The sequence below is a fragment of the Ictidomys tridecemlineatus genome, chromosome Y (genome assembly GCF_052094955.1).
Source record: "Ictidomys tridecemlineatus isolate mIctTri1 chromosome Y, mIctTri1.hap1, whole genome shotgun sequence".
Lineage (NCBI taxonomy): Eukaryota > Metazoa > Chordata > Mammalia > Rodentia > Sciuridae > Ictidomys > Ictidomys tridecemlineatus.
Genome location: NC_135494.1, coordinates 1,503,093 through 1,526,703, shown reverse-complemented (window position 1 = coordinate 1,526,703; position 23,611 = coordinate 1,503,093). Strand labels below are relative to the sequence as shown.

The following is a 23,611-nucleotide window of genomic DNA, read 5'->3' as shown; positions in this document are numbered from 1 at the left end:
TTCCAGCAGTCATGACCCAGACCAAATCCACAGTGGGTGCAGCACCGGGAGGTGGTCACCCTTCATGAAGGCAATACACCTCTTGACCTTACAGACAATAAATTCCCAGGAGTCCTGCTTCCCAGTGCTTGCTCTGTGCTGCAGGGGGTCCTACTTGTTGCTATAAACTTCTGGGTGTTCTTGCTGTGCTCTGCTGGGGTCATTGTGCCCAGGAGGCCTGGACACCACTGGTCCTGGGGTCTATTAATGACTGTGGAGCAGGAGGCACTTGCATGGATGCCCATTTACTCCTGGGTCTGATGAACTTCCTGGGCCATGACCACCCAGTCGTGCCTGGATCTGCTCTCCACTGTCTCCTTCTTCCCTGCACTGCCTGAGCTCAGAGTCCCCTCAGTTCTCCACACTCATGTTCCTCTTTCCTGATGGCCTTGGTGGCCACCAGGGAACATACTCCCTCTCAGCCTCATGGGCTCCCATCAGACCCCTCTCTGCACAGAGTCACCATGGTGTACACCGCAGGTTTGGCATCTCCCCCTTCTGTGGAGTCTTGGTACACTGGGCCCAGGGTCAACCTGGTGTGTGCCGCAGGGTGGGCATCTCCTCCTGTTCCCTGGAACCCTGGTACACTGTGCCCCTACCCTGGGTACCCTGCACGGAGGACAGAGGGCCTCTAGCAGAGAACCTGGGTTCTGATCTGCTGTGATAGTGTGATTTAAGGACAGGTCAATTACCTCCATTGACCTGTCCTGGGCCCACCCTAGGGAAGACTCTGCAGGGCTCCCTGGATTGGATGTATTATGCTCCCTGGAACATGCCCCCAGGGAGAACTGTGTTTGTGTCATCTGTGACTGGCTCTGATTTATAATTTGTTTTTTTTTTTAATTTTTAATATTTATTTTTTAGTTCTCGGCAGACACAACATCTTTGTTTGTATGTGGTGTTGAGGATCGAACCCGGGCCGCACGCATGCCAGGCGAGCGCGCTACCGCTTGAGCCACATCCCCAGCCCTTATAATTTGTTTTTATTCATAGTCTGAGGTAAACACAAATTCATTCAGCCAAAAGTGAGTTGACCAAATGAGAAAAGGGACTTGGGAAAGAAAGATTTCTTTTTCTCAGAGAGCATATTTCTTGATATTGTAAGTGCTGCTGGGATGGAGACTGCATGATTTGGAGGGAATTTGAGACATGGGCTTCTGGAAAGGTGCTTTCAGTTGCTTCAATGGATAAAAATGAAAGTGGACCATTGATCTCAATTTGATGTATTTTTACATAAGAAAAAAGACCCTCCCGTTATTGAAACAAATTCATGATGGTTAAGGCTGCTTCCATAGGAGGTGCAGACTCTGTTTTATTAATATAACATTAAAGATAGGTGTTATAATGTTAGCAGACTGGAACACGGGTAAAAAGCAAATGCTCTGTTGGCTTTTTTGACACACAAGAAAACACACCCGATTTATGTGTCATTCATTATCTCTCTTTCCTCTCTTTTTCCAAAATTTTAAATCAGAATAATTATGACATATCATGATAGGTGAGTCATGGATATCTGTGACTCACATTTGATTAAACCAGGGGTACCTAACCTCTGAGCCCCATCTGCAGCCCTATTTTGCATTTCGGGGTCTCACTGAGTTGCTTAGGGCCTCCTTTTGGCTGAGGCTCGATTTGAACTCTAGATCCACCTGCCTCAGCCTCCCGACTGCTGGAATGAGAGGTGTGCACCACTGTGCCCGGCTTTGTGCGTGGGTTTTAACACCCACGAGGTCTGAGGGTGCTGAGGGGTGAGGGCATAGGACACCCTGTTCTGAGCACACACTGCAGGAAGGTGACAGGAGGGCACATTGGCCTTCCCTTTACCAGTCTCTCGGGGATGGCTACCCAGCTAGATTGGTGATGGGGTCCAGGCTGCAGGCCGGAGCTTCTGACCACGGTCCCCAAGTCACCCATCTGATTACAGGGCATATCTCCCAGTGAGAAAGGCTTCTCTTATTGGGGTGCAGAGCATGGCGGCTGCCAGGTGCTGGGTGAGTCTCACGTCCTCCCCCGCCAGCCGGTCGATATTGGGGGTCCTGAGCAAATCAGATGAATGTCATTTGGGAAAGGGACAGGAACACACTGGGCTCCAAAAGAGGCCAGCATGGAACTTCCCTCAGATGCATGGCACCTGTCTTAGGGCGCCCAACTCTCTGAGTTTGCAAAGGACAGATGAGGCTCACCCTGGGCGGTTCCTCCTACAGCCCTCCCCCACCTCAGCTGTTGCCAACGCAACAAAGGGCACCCCAGATTTTGAATTTTGACTTTTGGCACACAGACACCTTGCTGATTTCACTTTCGGGGGGAGGTGATGAGTGACAGACGTTGAACAGTGATTATAAACACAGGCTGCGTGAGAAGCTTTTGTCCAGACAGGAATGAGGTGGGTTCTAACCCCACTTGAGGCAGTCTGGGCTCAGCCAGGACCTTGGGTGGGTTGTGGGTGAAATGCACATCTGCGTGGTGACATTCTCCTCTTAGAGTGGGTTATGGGGACCTCTTGTCACAATAACTCTGTGGTTACATCACAGGGCTTCTTAGGAAGATGGATCCCAACAAAATTACGTTTGAAGGAAGAGATGAACGATGTCACACACAAAGGCAAAGTTTTTGGCTTTTTCTTATTTTTGGGGGGGCATGCAACCCAGGGGGCTTGTGTGCTTTGAATATCCCATCAACATTCCTGAAGTGTGCACCCTGAGTTTCCTACCAGCTTTCTCAGGTGAAAAATTCAACGAGAAAATGAAACACTTCACCTAAGAGCTTTTGCAGTCAGATGTGCAAAAATTGATTGAGAATCTCACTATAGATATGAAACCCAAAGGCAGTGACCCAGCCCCTAGAGCTCAAGGAATTCCCCCACGGACTGGCAGATGACAGGAGCTAGTCTCTTCCCTTCTACCTTGGAGGAGGCTGCATCTGGTGGGAGCTAAGCTATAGAAGCTGAGATCTTGTTCTTCATGCACCCAAAGCTGACCACCTAATGGCCCCCCATAAGGACAGTTCTATTCCCCTGAGGACAACTGGCAAAGTGCAGAGACACTGGTGATGTCCCACTTTGGGATGTGGTGCTATTGGTGAGCAGCAGGTAAAGACCAGAAATATTGTTCAACATCCTACAATGAACAGGATGTGCCCGTCACAGAGAGTGATCTGGGCCAGTACACCAGTAGGACAAAGGCTAAAGAACCCAGCCTTAGCATGAGAATCTGTCAGTCCCCCCATTCATCCAGCCAGCCAGCCACCCATCCAGCCAAACATCCATCCGCCCATCCATCCATCCATCCATCCACTCACCCACCTGCTAAGAGCCACAGCCAAGTAATATGATGCAGGGCATTTTTGGTTGAAAGGTGATGCCAGCTAGCCATTGAGATGATATGATTATGTTAAGATTTACATTCATATGGATATTGGACTCCTGCTGTTCACCTCAGCCTGCTGCAGGACTCCTGGAGAGTTCCCATTGGTTGGGGAAGTGCAGTAGGAGGGAATTCCGGGGGAGGAACTTGATCTGGGGTTCCGGGAGAACTTGGGGGAGAATGCCGTGTGTGATCTTCCCAGGCACGTACCGGGCATTGGCAGCAGTTTCAAAAAATAAAGTTTGTTCCTGCTTGAGTGGCTCGTGATTTTGTGCCCAGCCATACTGCGGCACCCACCCACCCATTCATCCACCATTCAACCATCCATCCATCTGTTTATCTATTCATCCATTCACCCATCCACCCATTTGCCCATCCACCCACCCATCTGCCTGCCTATCCACCCAACCACCCACCTATCCATGCATCCATCTATCCATCCATCTCTCCATCCACCCATCCATCCTTTCATCCACCGAGACACACCCAACATCCATCCATCCACCCATGCGTTCATCCATTCACCCATCCATCCATTCATCCAGGCAACTGTCTATCCATCCATCCATCCATCCATCCATCCATCCATCCACTCATCCTCCCATCTATCCATCCACCCCCCCCATCCATCCCCCCTCTATCCATCCAGGCAACCATCTATCCACCCACCCATCCATCCACTCACTCATCCACCCACCCATCCATCCATCCACTCACCCATCCACCCACCCATCCATCCATCCACTCACCCATCCACCCACCCATCCATCCTTCCACCCATTTACCCACCCATCTATCCACCCACCCATCCATCCACTCACCCATCCAGCTATCCATCTACCATAGGTGGATGGGCAGATAGAGGAATGGATGATGCCTGGATGAAAACATGGGTAGATGGGTGGTTGGAGGGATAGCTCATTCATGGATGCATACATAAGATGCATACTTATGGATTTGGGGTAAAATTCTAGTGATTTGCTAACCCTGAGAATAAAGGGCTCAGAATGGAGGACAATTTTATAAGCCTGTATGTAATCCTCTATACAGTTTAGCCAAAATAAGACAATACCCCACACTCTCTAAGATCCTCTGGCCTCCAAAGACCCCCATTCAGAACTTCTCTTTGGCCCCCATTTTGGCCCTGGCTCCCCCACACCCCACTAAGACATGATTTTTGCCCTAGTCCTCAGTCATACTGGGGATCAGGGTTTCTGTGAACACAGAACATATGAGTATCTTTTGGACTCACTGCTTTCAAATCCTTTGGGTCTGAACCCAGCGGTGGCATTGCTGGGTCATACTGTGATTCAGTCTTAAGCTTTTGAGGGGTCACCATATTGTTCTGCCAAGGGCCACCTGGAACCCCAGGAGCTGAGAGAGGCAGGAGGAGCCTCCCTGGAGCCCGTGGAGGGAGCTGGACACCATTGTAAGAGGCAGGTCCTGTGCACACCTTGACCCCAGAACCTGGGAGTGGGACCTTGTATGGAAACAGGCTCTCTGCAGAGATCATTAGTGAAGGGTCTGAGATGGGCTCCTCCTGGGTCAGAGGGCCCTCATGTAATGGCCGTGTCCTCCCAAGAGACAGAGGAGGGGACCCAGACCCAAAGGAGGAGCCACATGAAGATGGAGGCAGAGACTGCAGTGAGGGGCCACCCGCCCAGGGCCACCTGAAGCCCAGGAGCTGGAGAGGCAGGAGGAGCCTCCCTGGAGCCTGTGCAGGGAGTTCAGGCTGGGACCCTGGTCCAGCTTCTGCCCTCCAGGGCTGGGGTGGGGAGGTGGTTCCTGGATTACTTTTAAGTCTCTTTGTTTTGGGTTATTTATTACAGCAGCCCCAGGAAAACCCACACAAACTCAGCCAGGCCTCAAGTTGTTTGAGAGGGCTAAGACCCTATTTTTACTCTTGGAAAAGAATCATGTTTGGTGCTGAGTTCCGCAGCACTAAGAGCATTAACTTAGACCATCATCTAACAATCCAAAGGGCTGATCAGCCCTACCAGATTCCTTCTCGATGCCATGCTTTTGGAAAAGAATGGATATAGTGTGCACATGGAATTGGTAATATCCGCACCCAGAAAGAATGCAAGATAGAATATGAAGATTTAGTAGAATGTTTGCCTCGGCTGAAAACGATGAAATATATGAATACCATCAAGAAGCAGCGGGATAAGCTAATAAAGGAAGGGAAATATACCCCTTCACCTCACCACTTGGGCAAGGTGGATCCTAGGCCCTGAGCAGAGCAGCTGCTGATGGCAAAAGGCTGATGTTTCATGTTCTCTTTTCCATTGAAAGATTGTTTACTGAAAACTTCAAAGTGTATAAAATAGAGGATTGCTCCATCTTAAAAAAAAAAAAAAAAAGAAAAAAGAAATTTCATTTGCACTGGTCGATTTTAAGTAAATTATTCCACTAAACTTCACACACACACAGCACCACCCCACCACCCAAACCGCACTCTACCTCAGTGTATGGTTCCCATAGCAACCAATATCCCCGAGGCCCAGATCATCTGCCAAGATCAGCAGGATGTTTGGCTTGGAGGCGTTCGGTGATTTCGGCTCACAGGTCTGCAGAAGCCAACATACAAGGAGGAGAAACGGCGTGGAGTCCCTGCAGAGGAAAACAAAAGGCAGAAAATAAACGTACAGGATTTGGGATGCAAAATATACACCATGCACATGTAGATGTCAGGGGTCTGGGGAGGGCTTGAACCGCACTCCTATGAGGCCAACTGAGCCCCGAGAGAATTATCCAGCTGTGGGAAGCCTCTGGTTTTGCATAGGGTCCAACAGCCCATGGCGAACCAGAGTGGAGTCCCTACTGCTAATGGCCACACAATCAAGATGACTCTGGGAGGCCCATTTCCTCCCTGCACCCAAACTGGAGATTCTCAGCAAGCAATCAGAACCTGAGCCCTCAAAATAAGAAGGTTCCCTCCACTTTAACCCTGGGACACATTCCAAAACTCTCAGAGGAGGTAACCAGTTCAGCTAGTACCTAAGCCTAATAGACTACACTTGTGCAGTATCCATAGATGCCTGTCATAACGTATGATTCATAATCTAGGCACAGCAAAGGATTAACAGGGCAAATCATAACCAAATAAAACAGTTGTAACAATGTGCTGTGACAAACGCCTGACTTTCAAGTTTTGCACTTTCTGTTTTTTCCCACTTATTTTTGGACATCCGGGAACTGAATCCTGGGAGATTTCTGACCACTAAATTAAGGAACAATCACTGAGTGCATTTTTGGTGACCTTTTGTCGCTACCAACACACCGGGGTGACCCTGGAAACACCCTTTCTTCTTGTGCAAGTCGTGGTCTCTTTGAGTTTGTTTTGTCACTAAATGGATCCTCTGTGTTAAGGTCATTTGAGCTCAACTCTCAGTAAAGTGCGGGCGAACTTGGTGAGAGTTGGGGTTCAGAGCCTGGGGCCTGCCTTTTGGGGTCCTTGGTGGGTCAGGAAGCAGCTGATGCTTGGCAGGCGCCTTGGCCCACAGTGCGCGGAGCCAAGGCTGCGCTAAGCCGCAGACAGGGCACTGGAAGGACCTGACCCGCAGGGACACAGATGGGGATTCACAGCAACCCCAGAGACGCAGGGCAGCCGGCAGAAAAGAGAGTCCCTGAGCGTCTGAACAGGGGTCCAGGCGCCCCACCGCCCCAGCGGCTACCAGGAGCGTCACTGGCGGGTCCTGGGCTCCACCTGCCCCAGGACCCAGAGGGACTCGGTTGTCCAGGACACGCTGGGGGTGGGGCGACCGGGGAGGGCGGGCAGGCGGAGTTTGTGTGTGGAGGGGGGAGGGTAGCCGGAGGGAAGGGGCGGGGTCTGCCGTAGATCTTGTGCGCCATGGGGGTCAGGGACCGGAGCCCAGTCTCACTGCCGGAGAGACGGGGACATGCGAGGGCGCAGAAGGCGGACTGGAGGACCCGGAGCGGGTCCCGCGAGTCCTTGCGCTGGGAGGGGGACCCAGCTGTGGCAGGGGGCGGGGACGGAGGAGTCAAGGGTCCGCATCCTGCGGTTTTTAGTGGGCTGTGTGTGTGTGTGGGGGGGGGGATCATAAGGCCGTGCACAGCTGCGCTGGGGCGGTTTGGGGGACTTGGGAGCCAGGAGCAGGACAGGGCTGTCCTAGAGTGGGGGGGTGGGGTGTGGGCGTGCTGGGGGTGGCACAGGGACCAGCCTGAGTGTTGGGCACCACGAGCTGGGGCTGCGAGGGGGACGCGCACTGGAGCTGGATTGCGCCTTCCTAGAGGGACCCAGGGTGGAGGGCGTGCAAGGGCGTGTCCTAACGTGCGCAGTGGACTGCAGAGGGCGGCGCAGGGGCGTGTCCTAGAGGGGGACGTGCTGGGGGTGGGGCAAGGGGCGAGCCTCAGTGTGGGCGGGCGACGCATAACTGAGGTTGGGAGGGGACGCTCCCAGGAGCCCACCAGGGCCTGTCTAGGGGGAGACCAGGCCTTGAGGTGGGGTGGTGCAAGGGGCGTGCCTTAGGATGGATGGACTGGACGTGCTGGGGCCGGGACAGGGGCGGGCCTCAGTGTTGGGCTCCGTGGAGCTGCCCAGGGTACACACATGCGCCCAGGAGCGAACTGGGGAGTGACTTAGAACTCTAGGGCGGCCCTAGAGTTGGAGGGACCGGCCCTAGAGTTGGAGGGACCGTCAGTGCTGGGGGGAGGGGAGAGAGGCCCGGGAGCGGGACAGCAGTGGCTTAGACTGTTCCTGGGGGCTCCCCAGCAGCATCAGGGAGGGGGCACAGGGCGTGCTGGGGGACTCAAGCTGGGCCGGGAGTCGGGACCGGGTGGTTTTCTGGGAGTGATGGGGCGAGACGGCCTTATGGGGAGGGGACCGGACAGGAGTCTCAGCCGGGGTCAAGACCCTGTTGGGGGAGGAGCAGGATTGTGTCTTAGAGTGACAGGCCATGGCTGTGGATGGGGATCAGAACGGGACACGTAGTGCTTCGAATTTATTGGGAAGACAGGGGCATCGGGCTGCGTGTCTTAAAAATGTGATTGGGGGGGTGGTGTCACAGCCGTGTCAGCGTGGGGCAGGGGACGTGCCTTATAGAGATTGTGGGACTTGGCCATGGGGAGGGGTCCCGGCTCCGAATGGGAGGGGCAGAGCGGGTCTTAGTGGGGGGACACTCCAGTGCCTCTGTGCCGACCTGGTGTGGGGGGGACACAGGCCGTGAGGGGGCAGAGAGCGGGTCTTGGAGGGGTTCGGAGGCCCGAGGGTCTCAGCGTCGGGAGGCGAGTCTCTGAGGCCCCGGGGTGATGCGTGTCACCCCGCTGGACCCGGGAGCGGCCCCGCGGGCGTTGCGAGCGCAATTTCCGCGGCTCGAACTGGGCCCCCTTCCTGCTCGGCCGGCGCCCCCTCCTCCTGCTCGGCCCCCCACCGCCCTCTGCGCCCCACCCCAGCGCTGCTCTCCAGGTTGTGCAGAGAAGGCGCCCGGGGCTGGGTTTTGATGACCCGCCATTTCCGGGCACCTCCGCTTCCTTCCTAAGGTGTGGCGCTGTCCCCTCCCCAGACCAGAGTGGCTCTGCGTCCCAGGGTCCCACGCACCTGGCGGTGGCGGAGACACGTCCCCTGGGCCTGTGAGCAGCCCTCTGCGTGGATCTCTTGGCTGCTGTGCTGGGATCTGGGCGCTGTCGTTCCCGCCCACCGGGCTGCTGGGCGTGCTCCTGGACCCTGGTGGATCCGATTAACCTGGCGAGTGGCGCCTGAAAACAGGTTCTCCAGGGTCCCCACCGCCCGGTGAAGCTGGGGCTTCTGGAGCTGCTTAATCTGGATGGAGCCCGAGCAGAGTGACAGCCCTATACAGCCAGGGCAGCTTAGGGAACCCTCCTGTTTTTATTCCTTCCAAGGGTCTTGGGAGAGCCCCACCCCCCTCATAGAATTGGTGCGAATTCAGCTCCACCAGTCTCCGCGTTTGGAATCTCCTGGGTGCTGGACTCTTGCTCCTTTGTGCACGCAGGCCCTGGGGTGAAGCCAGAATTAAACTGGCAGTCAGTATAGACAAGGAAATGGAGTGAGGCCAATTTTGATGAGTCTGGCAAGTTGGAGACTGTTCCCTGAGGGATTGAAATGTTAGTTCCTTCAGAGCCCTTCCTCCACCCTTATCAAGAACCTGCCCTTGAGCCAATCCGCTGCTAAGATAGCGTGTCCCAGGAATTGCCCCTCCCTACAGGGAGCTACAAGGTTTCTGATTAATGGTCCTTGGCTGCTCCACCCTGCCCTTCCCCCTTCAGCTCATCTGGTTCCCACCTTTTGACCAGCTCAGGAGCATCCCTGGGCCTAGTCAGGTTCCCAGGAAGGAGGAAGACGAGGGGAAGAGGGCCCCAGAACCAAGGAAGCCTAGGACAAGGGCAGAACACCTTGCTTCTTGGGATACCAGGACGCCAGCTGTGGCCCCTTCTCCCTCCCAGGAGAAGTCTGTGCTCCCCCTGTTTAAATAAACCCTGCTTTCTATGCTTGCTTCGGCGGGCTCTAATGTTCAAACGTCAGCATGTGGGAAGGCAGAACTCCTGGCCAGTACCCATGGTATCGTTTGGAGGTCCTACGAGCGCTTAATGCTTAAGTGCAGTTAGTGCAGCTGCCACTCTTGAAGACTGGGGTGAAGGGCTTCCGGGCCTAGGCAGCTCCCAATCACCTGTTAAGTGTTTTGTTTATGATCCTCATGATGTGGAGAACAGGGCACCCGTCAATCCATAATAACAGTACCTGTTACCTGAGAATGCAGGGAAATTCCCAGAATGAGACCAAGGACACAAATGAGACAGGCCCCAAGGTGTGTTTCAATCTCTCTCAGGATACAAACCATAGTGCTATTCCTTAAGAAATTCACAGGGAAAAGATCACAAATCAGGGTTCCTGAGAAAAGCCTCACTGACAAGAAATGTTTATCCCACGGTTAACAATGTACACTGATCTCCCCACCCCCCTTTCTAAAGGCACAATCGGTGCCACAGCCTAGTTACAGAAAAACAATCGCTGTGCCAAGTGTACAAGGACCACCGTGTGTAGCTTGCGTAATTAAAGGAAGATTATAGTATTCCCCTCCAGGAAAAGAGGCTAATCAAAATACATCCCCCCCATTAACACACCCTCCTTTGCCTCACACAGGAATTCATGATGAAATTGAGAAACACATAGTTAATGGCAAATGGGTTGAGGTGCTGTTAGACCAGGACGCAAGAAAAGACCACTGACTCCAATGAAAATCAAATTAAAGCAAGCTTATTATTTCGACAGCCCCGAGGCTTCTTTGTGGCCCAGTTTTATAGCCCAAAAAGTTACACAAAGGGGGGTTACAGATAACAACACATTTTTGCTGGCCCTGGCATCAGAATTTATGGAGATCTTAGAGACTCAGAGAGGGTCCTTATCCGGCCAGGGAAGGCCAGAATTTATGAGGCATCACTCAGGTTTAGGAAAGGGTTGTTACCTGGTCAGGGAAAACCAGACATGGCTGAGTTCAGGGCACGGGCAGGCATTCCAAGTAGGTTCAGAATTTGCAGTAATTTATAGCAAAGCCGAAATTAGCTTTTCATGGTTTTGTGGCGAGATGCCCAATTTTAAGAAAAGATCAGGTTGGGTCTATCATTCCCCCCTTTTCTTCTGTGTCCCTTTCAAATTTTTGATAGGGTAGGGGAAGAGCACTGAGGGAATTTTAATCCCTCAGGCAACAGTCTCCAACTTTTTAGAACCCACTCAAAACTGGTCTCCCTGATTTTACCTGACTTAATTAATTACTTATATTGATAATCTATTTATTTTTGGCTCCATTGTTGTAAGAAGACAGGCGTCACTCATTTTGGCTTCTTCTGAGCTGAGAGAGGGTGACGTGAGGGAGCACGGTGTGAGGGACATGAGTTGCCTTTTAGAAGTCAGTTCGGTTTGAAGTCTGGTTGGGGAAGAACAGGTTGTAAAGTCATCTGGGAATGGGTGCTTCTATGAGAGAAACAAAAACCATGAGTACTGAGTAAATGTTGCAGCAGCTGGAACGTGTCACTGTATAGAAGTTCCCTCACCAGGCTTTAACGGTTATCAGGACTGTAAGCATAACATTTAACTTTTAGTGTTACAGTTGTCACTCCCCATAAGATACAGTTTAATAATTTAATGTCATCTGATCTTGCAAAACCCTTTTACTAGTATGACCTCGGTGTCTAATAGAGAAACCTTTAATTATGTTACTCAGAGCTGGATAATCATACTAGCATACACCAAGCCTACCTGTGTAGGTTAGGAATATCTTGTAGGCCTTAAACTAAAAACTTCTGTCTCTGGCAGCTATTCTTGATAGTCTCTTTTTATAGTTATCAGACACTTCTGTCTGAGAATCCTTCTTTGTAGCCTCCAGTCTTACTTATTTTGGGAGGCTAACATAAACTATATACCTTAAATAATAATAATAATTATTATTATTATTATTATTACTATTATTTAAAATGCCCAGGAATGGCTGTATTTTGGTTTTAACTGTCTTTGCTAAGTGTTTAAGATGAAGCAGTCAAACTGACTTTTGTTTCTATCTATTGTTAACAGTCAGCTGAGCTTTTATAGGAGTCCTGGGGGAACTTGAGAGCAGCTTCTCAGTTCCGCTAGTGCCATTTGCGCTAGGAAATTCTGCAGCCGGCCTTCACTCCAGGGCTCTGGGTTGGAGAGCCACTCTAGGGGGTGTGCAACTTGAGACGTTCCAAGGCCTCTGAGTGAGCTTTCAGTCCCCGGAGCACTGCAGTGAACTGCCGCACTAAAACTATCAGCAAGCACCAGGTGGAGGAGGCCTCCATAGCTAAGTGACGCCCTTCTGGGAATACCAGGATGGCTCCCTTCTTCCTCCTGGGGAGAAGTCCATGTTACTAATTTTTAAATAAACCCTGCTTTGTGTGCTTGCATGGGCTTGCTTCTCTAATGTTCAAACTTCAACATTTGAGGAAGCAGAACTCCTCCCCAGTAACCAGCGGTATCAACACCACAGGCCATATGTGCCCCAAGTGGGGTTTCATATGCAGGCTTTATGGGCCTAGCTGAGCAGGCTTATTGTTTCTTTCTGGTTTAACTATTGAGAAACCAACCTCTACCTCAGTGCAAATCCTGTCCAAGGAAGGGGGCAAGACCCTTGTCCTTGGAAAGACCCACAGAGCACTCCTAGGTTCATACCCACCCTGCTGAGTTGTTTATCTACAAATAACAGGAGAGACCTGCAGTGCCAGGTGTCCCTGACTCAGTCAGCCTTGGTAGGGAGCCATAGCAACCCCCTAGCCACCGCCAATCAGCATGATATTCGGAAATACCTGGGATGCCAGATGACCCTCCCAGTAGTTTATGGTGGTTGATAACATGTTGGGAAACCATGTAGTTCAGCACATACTCCCCTCGTGGCCTAAATAAGTCACTCTATGGGGAAGGCAGTGGAGTCTCTTCCTTCCCCATAGAGTGTATAGAACTGCTGCAAACCCTGGGCTTAGGACCTCTCAGCGTCACCAGCTGAGGTGTGTGTGTGCGCGGAGGACGGAGCTAGCTCGCAATGAACACCTCTTTGCAGCTTACATCGGTCTTAGTCTCTGGTGGTCTTTTGGGGGGGGGGGTCCCAAATTCGATGATAACACAGCTAGAAGGAGGAAAAAGGCAGTATCTCTTCAAAGTGGCCCTTTATTATTTATTAACATTTTTTAAAGTTTATGGAGAAATGGTTTATAGAAAAATTTTAACAATGATCATTGGGTAAAGGAAAATAAGTACACTAACTAGTAAAGGGATCTCAACACAAAAACTCATTTTCCCTGGAAGCAATGTACAGAAGCGAACGCATGGACCCAGACATGGAGCAGTGCACCAGACACACAAGCGCGTGGAGACTGAAGGTTGAACACCACGGAGGAGGCTTGTAAAACAGCGGTCATAACGCAGGTCGGCCAGCAGGGGGCACTCTGCTCACGGCGAAGTGTTGAAAACAGGCCCCTGCATCAAGGAGAGGATTGTAAACTCAGGAACCTGGATGAAGCCTCTGCAGAGGAGTACAGCCCAGAGAGCAGAGAGTGACTGCAGAGACGTGAAAGAGAGGTCTCAGGACGTGTTGGCAAGGAAACTGTCCCCATTAAGGGCCTGTAGGCTGCTGGGGATTAAATTGGCAGTAAGAGAGATTCAGGGAGAGAAGCTACTCAGTCCCTTGCAGTGCAGGGGCGTCTCCTTCAAGTGGAGACCCAGAAAAGGGCCAGGTTTTGAGGACTGCGGAGCCTCTGGAGTACAGAATGGAACCAGCGGGTGTCAGGATGGTGGAGAGGATGACAGGAGGGAAGGGAGATGGGTGGGGGAGCAGGGGGCCTTGCTGTGCAGACGGGTCTCGGGGTGTCGGAGCTGGCGGGAGCAGCCCTCTTCCTGAGACTCCTTCACTAGCACAGGTGCCCTCACCCACGGGGTCTTCAGAGCCACCGCGGTGCCCACAGTTGCCCAAAAGAACAACCTTGGAACCAGTGGGCGTATTGGGGGCCTGCTTTGGTCTCCTAGAGTCACAATTCAGGGTGGCCTGTGGTGAGCCTCAAGGTTGGGTTGATTCCTCTTTGTCTCCAAGGCACCCAGGTGGGAAGGGCCGGCCAAGGCCTGGCTCCTGAAGGCCTCCTCTGGCACAGCCCATGGGCCCCGTGCTGTTCCCCTTGTGTGGTCCTCACACAGCCACCGTCCCCCACTGCAGCGCGCAGCACCCTCCTCCGTGTTCTGGGTACATCATGTCACCCCACTCCGGAGGCCCCCTGAGTCTACTGCCATCCCTTTTGGATGCTGTGGTGATGGTACCTGGCGACAACCGCTGAGAGGGGAAACGTAACTTTGTTCCCATGGTTTCAGAGACTTAGTCCATGGCCAGCCAAGGCCACTGCCCTGGGTGGGTCTTTGGGGGCAGAGCATCACCTTGGGGGAAGGGCGTGGAGGAGGGGAGATGCTCAGGGCGTGAGGTCAGCTTCTGCCACAGCAATCACTTCCCACCTGCAGAAGAGGGTGTCACATGCCGTCACTTTTGCTGTGGGCTACGCTAGGTTTTCTCTGTGTCTAGGGTTTCTTTGTGTGTGGGGGGGCTTTTGGTCAGTTTTTTCATAGTATCATTTATTCGTGCTTCACAGCATACATTTACACCATCAACACACTCATGACATAAGCCTTTGTGTCCGCTCCTCCCTGCAGCCGAGGTGTCCAGCACAGGTCGCAGACCTCACCCCAGTCCTCCCCACCGCGGGGCCTTCTTTTGAAAGGGCAGCTATAAGGTGCCCACTCTGCATGGCCACCCACAGTGCTCTTTGTCTTCTGACTCACATTCAGTTCCAGGGTCATCTCCAAACCTGGAAGATGAAGTCCATGTGAACGTTCAAATGTGGTTTTTGTAAAATTGCTTCTGTGCCAACATAAAATTCGGGTGGTTTCGATGGCTTCCCTTTTATTGCTCTTATTTGGAGATGGCAGGAAGACATTGGGACTGAGGCGCTACAGTGTGCCGTGCAAGCCCCCCACTTCTTGGAAGTTTGAGCAGGAGGTCTCTTCATTGCGTGACCCAGGCATGGCTATCATGCACGGCCACCCGCAGAAGAGTGCTGTCCGGATGGTCCTGTTATGCTCGAATTCAGGACCCCCAAAAGACCACCAGAGACCAAGATCGATGTAAACAGCAAAGAGGTGTTTATTGCGAGCTAGCTTGGTCCTCCGAGCACACACACACAGCAACTGGTGATGCGGAGAGGCCCCGAGCCCAGGGTTGGCAGCAGTTTTATACATTCTTTGGGGAAGGCAGGGACCCCCACATACATCATAGCATCTCTCAGCAAACCATCACACACCGCGGGAAAATCAAACAACATGATTAGCACATTCACTGGTGGGAACAGGTTGGGTAGGGGTGATTGGCTAGAACAAGAGGGGGATTCATTTGAACTGATTGGTTTAAGCCAAGAGGGGTGTACGTGCTGAACTACATGGTTTCCCAACACCATAAACTACTGGGGGGTCATCTGGCATCCCAGGTATTTCCCTGTCTCATGCTGATTGGTGGTTGCTAGGGGGTTGCTATGGGTCCCCACCTAGCCTGACTGAGTCAGGGACACCTGGGGCAGCAGATCTCTCCTGTTACTTGTAGACAAACAACTCAGCAGGGTGGGAATGAGCCTGGGAGTGCTCTGTGGGTCTTTTCAAGGACAAGGGTCACGCCCCCTTCCTTGGACAGGCTTTGCTCTGAGGTAGAGGCTGGTTTTTCAGTCCTGGCTTGGAGACCCACTCACCTGCTCAGTGTGACAGTGACAGCCAGACAGCAGTACTTTGAACTTTTCCTAATTCAATGGTATCCACGTCGGACACTTGTAGCACAGCTGACTGTGAAAGGTCTTGTGGCTCCCTTCAACTTACAACTCGCAACTTCCATCAGCGGTCCCTGAGCCCTTCCCCAGCAGCTGGGCACTCTGTACAACCTTTGGAGGCCATGACGGCAGCCCTGCTGTGGCCCCTTCCCCCTGTGCTGGTGAGACATGGATGAACAAGGGCAGTGACCATCTTCGTGGGAAAAGCCGGAGCCTGGTCCAAACAGCTCCTCATATTGACCTCAGGCATCCATTCCGTGGTCACCAGTGACTCCCCACATCAACATCAAGTCACTATGCACAATCCTCATGGGCCACTCTGGGCTCCCAGCCAAGAGCCCAGGACCTCCGGCAATTAGAGGCTGAGACAGAGGGCCCTGGTCAAGCCTGGAGGAGGCCACTCTGCAAACAGAAGGTGCTCCCAGGTGCTTCCTGATGTCTACTGTCAGCAGATTGACTGACAGCTAAAAGGCCACGCCCATCTCATGTGCTGTGTGGGCATCATAGGCAGAGCAAGGGAAAGGCCACCTACATCACCAGCCCAGACAGAGGGGCAACCCGGTTCAGTCCGTCCACTCTCCACGTTCTCATCGCTCAGTTCCTGTGTGGCAGCTCCAGACACTCTGAGGTCATCGCACTGGCCAGAGGACTGCTGGTCACTGTATTAGTCTTCCTGGGATGAGGAAACAATCCATACAACATACTGCGCGGCTGAAATCTAGGATATTCGAAGGTGAGATTTGGCAAATGCATTCCCAAGGTACTGTATTTGGGGTTTCTGGATATGACCCCATCTGTACATCCAAGCACATATGGAAAAGCAAATAATTTAAATTTGCAAATTTAAAAAAAACAAAGACTGTTTCTCCAATCCCAGCACCACCTCTGGGGATTCCAACTCTGAGTTGAGAGGGGTGAGATTCCTGCGTGTATTTTCAACAAATGCCCCATCCCCAAGGGTTTAGGGCAGCCCTGACCTTTGGGAGGCTCCGGTTTGGTTTGGTAAAAATACGGAACTGGCTTGGAACAGTGAAAACAAAGATTATCTGCCTGTATGGAAGAACCAGGGCCAAGGCCATCATGCAGGTTCTGCGTTCCAAGTCCTTTGGCCCAGGGTCCCTTTATCTTAGCACGCAGTCACCCCAGGCCCTGTGCGCAACCACGGAGCTCCAGTCCAGCACCCTACAGGTTCCACACGCGGAGCCTGATGGAGCTGAACTCGCACCAATTCTATGATCGCGTTGGGGCTGTCCAAGACCCTGGGTGGGATGAAGAAATAGAGTCCCCTGTGCCTCCCTGGCTGCCTGGAGGCACCTTGCTCGGGCTCCACTCGAGTTAAACAGCTCCCGAAGCCCCAGCCTCGCCGGGCAGCCGGGACCCCGGAAAACCTGTTTCCAGCTGCCAACACCCAAGGCCCACCCGATGGGAGGAGTCGCCAGGCCGGCGCTGGTGGGATCGAGCGCTCAGGTCTGGGGTCAAGGTCCTGCAGCAGCGCCAGCGCGCAGCCTTGGGATCCCCGCAGAGGGGCGCACGCAGGGCCAAGGGACGCGCTTCGGACACCGCCAGGTTCGCGGACCCCAGGACTCGGTCCCACTCCGGCCCGGCCAGGGAAGGAAGCAGAGGTGCCCCAAGAGACAGCGGGTCCCCGAAACCCAGCCCCGGACGCCTTCTCTGCGCAGGGCTGGGGTGGGGCGCAGAGGGAGGTGGAGGGGGGCCGAGCAGGGAGGAGGGGGCACAGGCTGAGCAGGAAGGGGGGCCCCCCGGATCGAGCCGCGGAAACTGTGCCTGCGACGCCCGCAGGGCCGCTCCAGGGTCCACGGCCCCCTCCCACGCACGCACTTTTGAAGACACGCAGCCCGATGCCCGTGTCTCCCCTATGAAACCAAAGCCCTCTGTGTCCCGTCCGGGTCCTTCTCCCCCGCCACGGGCTTGGGTTCCCTCCCCAGCCACAGCCTGTCACACACATTCAGTAAAACACAATCTTGCCCCTCCCCCAACATGGCCGTCACCCCGCTGAGACTCCTGTCCAGTGTCCTCCCCACATGGCCCTCTCGTCAGCTCACTACCTGAAAAGCACCTGGTCCCCACCCGGGGCTCACCTGGAGCCCCCCACCCCCACCCCCGCACGCCCCGCGCCCCCTCTCTGATGCTGCTGGGGAGCCCCCAGCAACAGTCTAAGCCACTGCTGTCCCGCTCCCGGGCCTCTCTCCCCTCCCCCCAGCACGGACGGTCCCTCCAACTCTAGGGCCGCCACTGGACCCCGGCGCCGCCCCTTTCCCTCCTATGTCGCTCCCCAGTTCTCTCCTGGGCGCATCAGTCCACCTGGGGCAGCTCCGCGGAGCCCAAACCAAAGGCCCGCCCCTGTCCCGGCCCCAGCATTTCTACTGCCCCTCACTCTAGGCCACGCCCCGTCCTGCTCTGAGGTCCCTAAGTCCCCCATCCCGCCCCAGGGAAGCTGTGCCCGCCGACACCCCTCGCCCCCTCTGGATCCTCTACTAAAAAACAGGGACTGCGGACCCTTGACTTTCCCCCATCCCCGCCCGCCCCCCACCATGGCTAGGTCACGCGAGTCCTCCAAGTCGCCCAGGGCGCCCCAGTCCCTCCAGCATTGAGACGAGCCTCTGGTCCCTCACCCCCACGGCGCGCGCCTCCTCTCCCCGCCCACACGATCCACGGCAGCCCCGCCCCTTCCTTCTGGCTACCCTCCCCCAGCAGGGCTTGGTCCCCCCCCCACACACACACAGTGACGTTCGCCCTCCCCATTTGCCCCACCCCCAGCGCGTCTGGGACAGCCAGTCCCTCTGGTCCTGGGGCGGGTGGAGCGCAGGACCCGCTCTGGTACCCTCTGGGACGGTGGGGCGCCTGGCCCCCTGTTGAGAGGCTGGTGGGGTGGGGACTCTCTTCTCTGCCGGCTGCCCTGGTCTCCGGGGTTGCTGTGACTCCCCCATCTGTGGTTTAAAATCCTAGTGTCCCTGCTGGTCCAGTCCTCCCAGTGCCCTGCCTGCCGCTTAGCGCAGCCTTGGCTTCGCTCACTGTGGCCCAAGGCGCCTGCCAACCATCAGCCATCTCCTGACCCACCGAGGACCCCAAACGGCAGGCCCTGGGCTCTGAACCCCAACTCTGCGCTTTGCTGAGAGTTGAGCTCAAAAGACCTTAACAAGAGAGAGGAGCGCAGACAGGTCTGGCGACAAAACAAACTTAAAGAGACCCAAGGGTCACCGGGGTGTTTTTGGTGAGGCCTGCAGTAGCGACAGATACACTCAGTGGTCAGAAATCTCCCAGGATTCAGTTCCCCCGATGTCCAAAAATAAATGGAAACCCCCCCCCAAAAAAAAAAACAGAAGTGAAGAACTTGTAAGTCAGGCATTTGTCCCAGCCTATTGTAATAAATGTTGTGTTTTATTATGACTTGAATCATACGTTATGACAGGCATCTATATGTACTGGAAAAGTCTAGTCTATATAGAGTTAGGTGCTAGCTGAACTTTCTACCTCCTCTGAGAGTTTAGCCATGTGTCCTGCCAGGACCAGGAGGGGACCTCTGCGCTGTTTTCATGGGGTTAAAGTGGAGGGAACCTTCTTATTTCGAGGGCTCAGGATCCGGTTGGTTGTTGGGAATCTCCAATTTGGGTGCAAAGAGGAAATGGGCCTCTCTCAGTTCATCTTGATGGTGTGGCAGTAACTGCTACTCCTCCCTGGTTCGCTTTGGGCTGTTGGACTCCGTGCAAAACCAGAGGCTTCCCACGGCTGGATAATTCTCTCAGGGCTCAGTAGGCGTCACAGGAGTTGGGTAGCCTCCTTGCTTTTCACTGGCTGGATGCCAGGATCAAGCCCTCCCCAGACCTCTGCCGTCTAGATGTGCGTCCTGTTCACACCTTACTGCTCTGCAGCTTCTACTTTGCACGCCAAATCCATTTATTTTCGGCCTTTTTGTTTTTCCCTGCAGGGACCCCAGGCTGCTTCTCCTCTTCTCTTTGTATGCCTCTGCAGACCTGTGAGCCAAAATCACCCAACACCTCCAACGTACGTGTTCCTATGTCCCTTCGTGGTCGATGGTCACTCGGCTACGTTTTCACAGCGGGGAGAGACACGGAATCAACACACAGCCTCCGGGAAGTGGTGAGAGAACTGGCTGGAGACCCACCTCAGGCCACCCTCCTCCAGTAGCTAGGTTTATTTTTGGAACGCACACAATTGTCATGGGGTTCGAGGGGGGGGTGTGCCTGCCAGTCACACGTAAACACCTTCACCTCTATAAGCCAGTCATCTTCTGCCTAATGTAACCGCACTATGAGGAAGCACTAAATATTGCTGCCGTGAGGGAAGGGTCTTTGTCCCTAAGGGAGGGGGGCTATGACTTGGGGGCGTTACATGCCCTGAAACATTTGACTCTTGTTTTCCTGACCTGGTAGTCTGGTAGCTTGACAACGCTGACCACAAGTGCTGAGGATGTGGATTCACACGCGCTAGAGCAGAGTGACCCGTCCTATAGGTGTTCCTGTCAGGCCTGTACGATCGATGGATCGATCGATGGTAGGTTTTCCTAGCACTCTGAGCTGCTCCTAGCTAGTAGTTGTGAACTGAAAGTTTTTCCAACACTCCAAGCCCTCTGCTCTTGGCAGATGACCTGGGCATCGGGGATGTTGGTTGCTATGGGAACCATACACCGGGGAACAGTGCGGTTTGGGTGGTGGGGTGGTGCTGTGTGTGTGTGCAGTTTAGGGGAATGATTCACTTAAAAATCGACCAGTGCAAATGAGATTTCTTAGTGCTCCGGAACTCGGCACCAAACGTGATTCTTTTCCAAGAGTAAAAACAGGGTCTTAGACCCTCTCAAACAACTTGAGGCCGGGCAGAGTTTGTGAGGGTTTTCCTGGGTCTGCTGTAATAAGAGACTTTAACAAAGAGACTTCAATCAAAAGCAATCCATGACCACTGCCCCCTCCCCCATCCCTGGAGGGCAGAGGGCTGAGACCAGGGGTCACAGGGCTGCAAGGATCCAGGAAGGTATCTTCCAGCCTCTCCCAGCTCCTGGTGCTCCAGATGACCCTTGGCTGGTGGCCCCACCACTTTAGTCTCTGCCTCCATCTCCACATGGCCTTCCCTCTGTGTCTGTGTCCCCTCCTCTGTCTCTGGGGAGGACACGGCCATGGCATGAGGGCCCCCTGACCCAGGAGGAGCCCATCTCAGACCCTTCACTAACGACCTCTGCAGAGACCCTGTGTCCACACCAGGTCCCACTCCCAGGTCCTGGGGTCCAGAGGTGGACAGGACCCGCCTCTTACCATGGTGTCCAGCTCCCTCCAGGGCTCCAGGGGGCTCCTCCTGCCTCTCCAGCTCCTGGGCTCCAGGTGGCCCTGGGCGGGTGGCCCCTCACTGCAGTCTCTGCCTCCGTCCCCATGGGGCTCCTCCTCTGGATCTGTGTCCCCTCCTCTGTCTCTGGGGAGGACATGGCCATGGCCTGAGGGCCCCCTGACCCAGGAGGAGCCCATCTCAGGACCCTTCACTAATGATCTCTGCAGAGAGCCTGTGTCCACACCAGGTCCCACTCCCAGGTTCTGGGGTCAAGGTGTGCACAGGACCTGCCTCTTACAATGGTGTCCAGCTCCCTCCACGGGCTCCAGGGAGGCTCCTCCTGCCTCTCTAGCTCCTGGGGCTCCAGGTGGCCCTTGGCAGAACAATATGGTGACCCCTCAAAAGCTTAAGACTGAATCACAATATGACCCAGCAATGCCACCGCTGGGTTCAGACCCAAAGGATTTGAAAGCAGTGAGTCCAAAAGATACTCGCATGTTCTGTGTTCACAGAAACCCTGATCCCCGGTATGACTGAGGACTAGGGCAAAAATCATGTCTTTGTGGGGTGTGGGGGAACCAGGGCCAAAATGGGGGCTTATGGAGGCCAGAGGGTCTTAGAAAGTGTGGGGAGTTTTCTTATTTTGCCTAAACTGTGTACATGATTTCATAAAGCCTTGTAAAACTGTACTCTGTTTTAAGCCCTTTATTCTCAGGGTTAGCAAGTCACAAGAATTTTACCGCAAATCCATCGGCATGCATCTGTCTATATATCTATCCATCTGTCTATGTACCAGCCATCCCTCCTTCCACCCATCTGTCCATTTTCTCACACATGCATGACGTATTGGTCTATCTACACACCCATCTACCCATTATCAATCCATCTATCCATCCATTCACCCATCCACCCATCTACCCATCCACCAATCTGTACAGTCATCTACCCATCCACCCATCCATCCATCCATCCACCTATCCACCAGCCCATCCACCCATCCACTCACCCACCCACCCACCAATCCACTCATCCATCCACACCTATCCACTCATCTGCCTCTCCATTCACACATCCACCAATCTGTCCATCCACCATCTACTCATCCACCCATCCACCCCTCAACCCACCCATCCACCATCCACCCATTCATCCATCCTCCCCTCCATCTACCCATCCATCTATCCATCCAACCGTCCAGCCATACACCATTCCAGCCATCTGTTAGGTCGGTGGTGGCAACTTAGTGGCAACTTAGAACAAAGCAGCCCGCACCAGGAAAAGAACATCAATCAGATGCCGGCGGAAACGCCTGTCAATCAGCCAGATCTCCTGAGTAACGCCTGTCAATCAGCAGGACCCCCCCTGGCCAATCCTGGAGTTCAGCCAACTCCCCTGACCAACTCCAAGGGTACAAGGGACCCTAGAAACACCCTTTTCCTGTCCCAAGCCCTTCCCTTCCTGCCGTAAGCCCCATAAAAGTCCAGTCCGGTGGAACTTCCACGCGGTGTCTCCTCAGACCCTTCTCCTGTCCCCTCTGTGGGTCTGATGGAGTTCCGCCCAGGAGTGATATCTCAATAAAGCCTGTTCAGCCGCCCTTTAAAATCTGCCTCCTTTGGCCATTGCCTGCCCCGACTGATCTGACACCATCCAACCACACATCTACCCATATATTCCTCCACCCATCCATTCACCCATTTACCCGTCCACGAATTCATCTTCCATCCACCCATCCTCCTCTCCATCACCCATCCATTCATCCTTCCAACCATCCACCCCTTCATCCAACCATAAACCCATTCATCCATCCACATGTCCATCCATCCAACCTTCCATCCACCCATCTATCCTTCCATCTACCCATCCACCCATCGAACCATCCACTTCTCCATCCACCCACCCACCCATCCATTGACTCATCTATCCATCCACCCCTCCATCCACCCACCCGCCCATCCATTGACTCATCTATCCATCCACCCCTCCATCTACCCATCCACCTATCCATTGACTCATCCATCCACCCATCCAACCATCTGTCCACCCATCCATCCACCTCCATCCACGCATGCCTGCCCTCATCCACCAACCCATTCAGCCATCCATCCACTCATTAACATATCAGTGTGTCTGTCTGTCCATTTGTCCATCTATATACCTACACCTACATACACACTAAACATAGCAGCCTTAGCTGTGGATTCCAGATCCAGCTGGGCCTGCAGGAAGTGAGACTGTCTGCAAAAAAGTGGGACTTTTTTTTTTTTTTTTAGTTGTCAATGAACCTTTCTTTATTTACATGTGGCCCTGGGAATCTAACCCGGTGCCTCACCCATGCCCGTGGGTGCTAGACCCTCTCCACCAAGCCCTGGGCACACCCGGGTCCCATTCTGCTCCTGAGCCCCAAGCCAGGTGCAGTGCCTCCCCGAGCCCTGGGTCTTGGGGAGGAATTGCACTTCTCTCCCTTGCTCCCAGGGTACCTTCCATGTCACATGCTGTGGGAGCTCCGTCCTCCAGGGAACTCCCAGCACAGCAGCTCTGTCCCAGCCCATTTAAAGATGAGGCCCTGAGCAGCTCAGGGA

At 53.8% G+C, this 23,611-nt stretch overlaps 2 long non-coding RNA genes across 2 annotated transcripts; one reads left to right on the top strand and one right to left on the bottom strand.

The window, feature by feature from the left end:
- Positions 1–1,978: 1,978 nt before the first annotated feature.
- On the bottom strand, positions 1,979–9,146 carry LOC120890326 (uncharacterized). The gene is made up of 3 exons (XR_013432024.1): positions 8,962–9,146; positions 5,865–6,014; positions 1,979–2,075 (listed from the first exon to the last, which is right to left on the bottom strand). It is a non-coding gene; the product is annotated as an uncharacterized LOC120890326 (long non-coding RNA).
- Positions 9,147–15,660: 6,514 nt separating this feature from the next.
- On the top strand, positions 15,661–21,721 carry LOC144371968 (uncharacterized). The gene is made up of 2 exons (XR_013432026.1): positions 15,661–17,303; positions 19,684–21,721. It is a non-coding gene; the product is annotated as an uncharacterized LOC144371968 (long non-coding RNA).
- Positions 21,722–23,611: the final 1,890 nt, after the last annotated feature.